The sequence below is a fragment of the Nematolebias whitei genome, chromosome 1 (genome assembly GCF_014905685.2).
Source record: "Nematolebias whitei isolate Nwh7 chromosome 1, NemWhi1, whole genome shotgun sequence".
Classification (NCBI taxonomy): Eukaryota; Metazoa; Chordata; class Actinopteri; order Cyprinodontiformes; family Rivulidae; genus Nematolebias; species Nematolebias whitei.
Window position 1 is genome coordinate 58,858,605 of NC_056498.1, and position 6,759 is coordinate 58,865,363.

At 37.6% G+C, this 6,759-nt stretch overlaps 1 protein-coding gene across 1 annotated transcript in view; it reads left to right on the forward strand.

The window, feature by feature from the left end:
* Positions 1–6,759, forward strand: part of lrpprc (leucine-rich pentatricopeptide repeat containing) — a 105,969-nt gene that overhangs the window by 37,140 nt on the left and 62,070 nt on the right. The gene's annotated exons all lie outside the window — the stretch shown is intronic.

A 6,759-nucleotide genomic window follows, 5' to 3' on the forward strand; every position in this document is an offset into this window, starting at 1 on the left:
AACAAGGCTGGGAGTTTTTAAAAGCCTCAGGAATCTTTTGCAGGTGTTTAGAGTTACGTCGTTGATTCAGATGGTTAGGTTAATAGCTTGTTTAGAGAACCTTTTCATGATATGCTAATTTTTTGGGACAGGCATTTTGGGTTTTCATGAGCTGTATGCCATAATCATCAGTATTAAAAACAATTAAAGACCTGAAATATTTCAGTTGGTGTGCAATGAATCTGAAATATATGAAAGTTTCATTTTTATCATTATATTATGGAAAATAATTACCTTTATCACAATAGGCAAATTTTTTGAGAAGGACCTGTAGCTAAACAAGCAGAAATAAGCTTAAATTAGCAGAATGAAGTAGAAAAAGCACAAGTTTTCCCAATTAGGCTGAAAGAAGCAAATATGAGCACGGGGGGGGGGGGGGGGCTGAAACTTCCCCAAAACAGCTGAATAGTAGTTATAAAAAGAAGAAGTTTAAATTAGCAGACGGAAGCAGAAACAGCATAGATTTGCCCAATAAGGTGTGTAGTTAGCCCAGTTAGTTTGTGTTAATGCTTAATAAGCATGAAAAACATCCTCCAAGTCATACAAGACACCATCACAAAATTATTATGAGATAATGTCATATTTATGACATAGCATTTCATAATTATTAAAACTGACTTAGCATCTCATGCTAAGTCATCATTTTAGGATTGTGTCTCATAATTATGACTTAGAAGTATAGATATTTTTAAAGAAACTGGCAAAAATGGACTTCCATACTAGATTGTGAGTTTATGTGTTTTATAGAACAGAGATTCAAAAAGGAATATGACAAGAGCAACAATGGAAAAAATGTAAGTAAACCCTTTATTTTTCTCAGTATACATCACATAATTACAAAAAAAGAATTCTACAGTACTTAAAAAAAGTCTAGGAAACAAAAGATACAATACAAATCAGATTTGCTCAGTGAGTATCTAAAATTGCTTAAAAAGCAGAAGGTCTGATATAGATATATATATATATATATATCGATATTGTTTGTGAACAAACAGTAGTAGCATTGATAAAAGCATTAAAGACTAAAAGTGAAAACAAAGCACAGCACTGCTTTCAGAGCACCTGTAGTCATTTCAAGACAAAGCCAGAATTTTCCTGGATGTGTGGCCTCTCTGGGCCTCTAGCCACATGAGGGGGGGTGTCAACCCCCGCCCACATAAGGTCCTCTGGTGATAAGTTCAACCTAACCCCAGCTCCTGTGGTGCGATTCCTAACGAGTCAAGGGTCGATCTCCATCGGAACAACAGTGAGGATGGCATCCTCATTGCCACGGCGAACAACAACTTTCAAAGTGTCATCTTTCTTGACGGCAGCGCTGACGTCAGTCGCTGTTGAAATCCGCTGGCCGTTGATAGAGATGATGACATCGTGTTCTTTAAGTCCACCACTGAAGAAAAGAAGATTAATTACTGAGATTTACAAGCTGCACGTTGCCCAGAACAGCAGAAACCTTTTGATTTATAGGCCTGGCTATTACAGTCGAGTGAAATTATGTTTTAGCACAAAATATCGTTTTACTTTTAGCTCATGTATCTTTTAGTGTGGAGTCCAAGTTTAGATGTGCAGACTTCCCTCTCCAAAGCCACATCCTAAGTGCCAAGGGATTCCCAGCACGACCAAGAGATATAATCTATCTTGTAAGTCCTGGGGCTGCCTCGAGGTCTCCTCCTGGAGGGACACATCTGTAACGCCTCCCCCTGGGAGGCATCTGGATCACATGCCTGAACCACCCCCGACCGTTTTGAGTCAAAGTAGCAGCTAACCTCCTACTCAAATTCTTTAGCTCATACCAAAATCTTATCTAGTAATTCTTTTGTATTTAAATCTACATTGTTCATTTTCACGTTCTGTTATTTTTGAGAAATGTTACAGGAAAAGGTACCACTTTACAATAAGGCTCCCCTTATATATGCTAATAAATAGTTTATAGATATATTAATTCCTCTATAAACACTTTATAAATCATTAATAACTGCTTATTATGCATTAATTAAGGGCGAGAAAGAGACAAAACTGACCAGTTTCTTGAGCCAAATCTGTTCACCTATATATTTAATCTAGAGTTGTTATATTAAACATTTCAGACTAATTTACTACCTTGTATGCACAATAAGCATTTGTAAACCTATATTTTATTTAGGATATAATACTGTACTTGATCACTGTATTATAAGTACCGGTATCTACAACTATAGATACTTATAATGCAGTGATAAAGTACAATATTGTATGCTAAATAATTAGGTTTACAAATGCTTATTGTGCTTATTGTGTCTGGGCCTCCCGCTCAAGCTGCTACCCCCGTGACCAGACTTCTGAATAAGCGGAAGATAATGGATGGATGGATGGATGCTTATTGTACTTACAAGATAGTAACTTAGTCTGAAATGTTTAATACTGAATAACAACTCTAGATGAAATATAGGTGAATTGGCTCACTATTTGGCAAGAAACTGGTCATTTTCGTCTCTTTCTTGCCCTTAATTAATGCATAATAAGTAGTTATTAATAATTTATAAAGTGTTTATAGAGGAATTAATAACGCATCTATAAACTATTTATTAGCCATTTATAAGGGGAGTCTGATTGTAAAGTGGTACCCAGGAAAATTTATAAACTTTAATTAAACTTAACTTTCTTCATGAATTAAAGCTTGTAAAAGCTTAAATCTTGATTGCATTAAAAAATATGTGATGTGCTGATCACCTTAGAAAAAATAGAGAAGTTAAAATTACAGAATTTTCCTTTTTTTTTTTTTAAATAAAACCTTAAAATCTAACTTTTTTATTTTGCTTTTAAGACCATTTCTGTTTCTTTCTCTAAAAATATAACAAACATTTTTTATTATAGCTTTTTCTATTTAAAATAGTCTAATTTAATACTGCACACATGTCTCTACTACCGTCATCAACACAACATGATGGTTTTAATCAAGCAATAATAATGTATTCATTAAAAGCATATCATGTTTCAGTAACTAAACGTGTTGGCCAAATGTTTTGCCGTAATAAAAGAACAGATCAGCGTCGATAGTAAAACCGACTTCAAACAGCTTCTTAATTACAACCACATGTAAACACCACACATTCACTTCTACAGCATCCATTAACAACAGCAATCACGCATTGCTCTCATTGCTCTCAGCTGCCCCTAACACACTCGGCACAGCAAATATCAGGCTCCTTACATCACAGCAAAGACTTGCAAAAAGCCATAAACCAACACAAGTCGGACCATGATCAAGAGCACACAACAGAACCAAGAAATGAACACCAAATATGAAAGGAACCACAGAAATGTTTTGAGTTAAGTGGTGAGTAATCTCTGATGGGGCCTTGTAGGAGAGAGACAAAAAGTGAGCAGGCACAGGAAACCACAGCGCAGCTAGTCACCTCCCTGCATGAGGTTTGAAGGAAACGGCTGACCTCAGCGTCTCCTGAGCCTCCACTCCTCTGGAGCTGCAATGATGGCTGATGCCAGTGTAGGAGGAGGCGAGTATTATATAGCACTTCAGGCATGTTAGCCATCAGTTTACATCCTAGTACAGGGCTATTCAAATGGCAGTCCAGGGGCCAAATCAGGCCTACAGGTGAGCTCAGTTTGGTCCACCAATGGGTTAATTTTTTTAATAAAACATGATTTAAAACTATAAAACAAACTTAATTAATGACAATAACTGCTGGATGTCCGACCCCTGGGTTCTTGGCTTTCAGTAAATGTGTCCCCATGATCAGTTTATGTGAATATCCCTGCCCTAGTAGGTCAGTTGGGTAGGAGGATGCATGTGTGATTACATACTTTTAAGTTAAACTAGAGTAAATACAGTAATTTCCCGAATATAAGCCGCTACTTTTTCCGCGCGCTTTGAACACTGCGGTTTATACATTGCTGCAGCTAGTTTATGGATTTTTTTTTTTTTTTTGACGGGCTAATGAGCTTCATGCGACCATAACATTTTGTTTCATCACACCCGGGTGCTCACACAGCTGCCCAATACACGTTTCTCTAGGGGGGAGGGTCCTCGTGACTCAATGAGACTAACTGTATAAATAAAAGTAAAATAAAAAAAAATAAAACTGACCAATGGAATTACCTAACAGGTCACAGTGAACAAATGAAACTTGGGTTTCATTAGTCTACTAGAGAGGGGAAGAAACTTTGTACGTAATACTGTACGTATTTGTGTTTGTTACCGGTATTTAATTAAAAGTTTTTAAAAATCTTGCTGTGTAAATATTTCATGTTACAATGTGGACACCCCCCGCTTGTACACAAGTGCAGCTTATATACAGTATGTACAATTTTTTTTCCTTTTTAAATTTAGTGGGTGCGGCTTATATTCAGGTGCGCTCAATAGTCCGGAAATTACGGTAAGTTAAGAGAGGAAATGCTGCATCTATTACTGACGGTGGCAGCGAGGAAAGTAACTAAATTACTGATTTAAGTACCAGTACACGTGTATTGGATGGGTCAAAGAAACCCACAATTTGAAGTGAGTTAGGCTCAATTTTTGTTTGCATCTCGCAGAAAATCTAAAATTTAAGATTTATTTAATTATGGGGTTTTTTTTTTAGAATTCGTATTATGACAGTTGTTTTCTTACGTTGCAGCTGGTGTCTTTGCTATAACCTCCATAACATAAGCTCCTGAGGTGATGTCCGGGAAGTCACGATGCCGAGTCTTCAGCTCTTTGGCTAACCTGGAAAGTCAAAAGAGGAGGGGAATAAACTTAAACCAGTCATTCAATCATTTGAAGTTTCACAAAATAAATCACATACATGATGCAATTCTCTAGTGTCCCAGCATGAAAAATATATTTATTTATGTACCAAATGCACAGCTGACAACAGAGGCAACTTACGTCGGAGTGAGAGTCATCATTCTCACACCAATATACTTCTTCTTTGTGTCCGTTCGCCCTAAAAAGTAGTGACACAGAAGGCGAGCAACAAATATCAAGGTTCCTGAATCATCATTTATCATCTTGCACAAAATGTTTATATCATGACTTCAAGTCACATACACATACAAATGTTTAATATATGTCTGTCTGCATGGACTGGTTTAATCATTAAACTTAAACTGTGAGACAGTTATGCATTTTCTTTCTGCTGTTTCTTGTTGCCCTTTGATCACATTAAGGCCTCCGTCACACTGGATGATGACTCCATCCATCCATCCATCCATCCATCCATCCATCCATCCATCCATCCATCCATCCATCCTTTTTGGACACACTTAACAGGACAAGTCCTTCACTGGGTCACATAAGGACAAACAAGACGATCAACCATTCATTCACTCGGATGAATTTAGCATCAGCCAGGATGTGAATGGTTTTTGCAGGGTGTTGGCAATGCCTTTGGGTGAGTACTGTATTAAAAATACAGTGAGCTCTCCCATTATGTATGATAGAGCATGCAGGTCCACAATGGTTTTGAGCATAAGGTCATAGTAGTTTGTCATCACGGTGGCCCCATATCTAGATCCTGGGTTGAGTGTGGTGGTAACAGTGGTGTATCTAGGATGTAGGGCTTGTGTGCACCAGTGTGTCTTGGTCATGGAGAATTTGCAACAGACTAATGCTAAGGCTTGCCACATCGGCATCATGTCTAGAGCATGCTCATGATTGTGGCAAAGTCATGGAAACAGCTGTAATAGTTGTGACAGCAGCATTGTGCTGACTTTCTAAAGCATAACTGCATCCTGATCGTGTCTGGGAGCTTGGTGCCAAAGTGATCGTACAAAGTAGAGTAAGAGTGCAAGATGATGTTTCTGGGATGTGGAAAATAGTAAGAAACATCTACTTAACCAACCCCAAGTGTTTGACTGTGTTATAAAGAATTAGGAGAAAAAGTCTAAATGTTTTTTATTTAAAAAGATAGAAAAAATTGCCTCAAGGGAACACAAATACAATGAAGTAAAAAGTTGCAAAACATTGGAGCTCTTATTTTCTATGACAGTGACTGAAGAGAAGCAATGAAACTGTGAAAAGTTGTGTCAGGAAAGCTTCATACCTCTGGACTGTCGGTCGTAAGACTCGGCTAAAAACTGTCGAATCTTGTCTGAGGGAATGGCAAATGAAATTCCTGCTGTCACTTTCAACGTATTGATCCCAATCACTTCGCCATCCTAAAAAAAAAAAAGCAGGAAATATCAAATAAACGTCCATTTGCTGGATGTTTTAATTCAAGGAACAATAAAATGTTGGCTCCTAAAATAAAATAAAAAACAGCTTACCAGATTAACTAGAGGCCCTCCAGAGTTGCCATACTGTGAACCAAAATGACACCTTACGTATTATATATGTTTAGTAGACAAAGTAAACAAAGGCAATGCACATTTTTATTTACATTAATAATGGCATCGGTCTGAATGTAGTCCATGTCCGAGTTGCGAAGGCCGAGCTCGCGGCCTCCTCTCTGAGTGGTGCTGACGATTCCTGTAGTTACGGTGTTCTGGAGGGAAAACGGGCTGCCAATGGCAACCACAAACTCCCCCGGTCTCAGGTCTGAGGAATGGCCCAACAACAAAACTGGAAGCTTGTTCTGCAAGAAGAACAGACAACTTGGGGTGTGAACAAAAAAAAAATACAACAAAAAACCCAAAAACAAAACAAACAAAAAAAAAAGTGTGTGTGTGTGTGTGTAATATATTTTTATTTAGTTTTTTTTTTTGTTTACACCCCAAGTTGTCTGTTCTTTTTGCAGAACAAGCTTG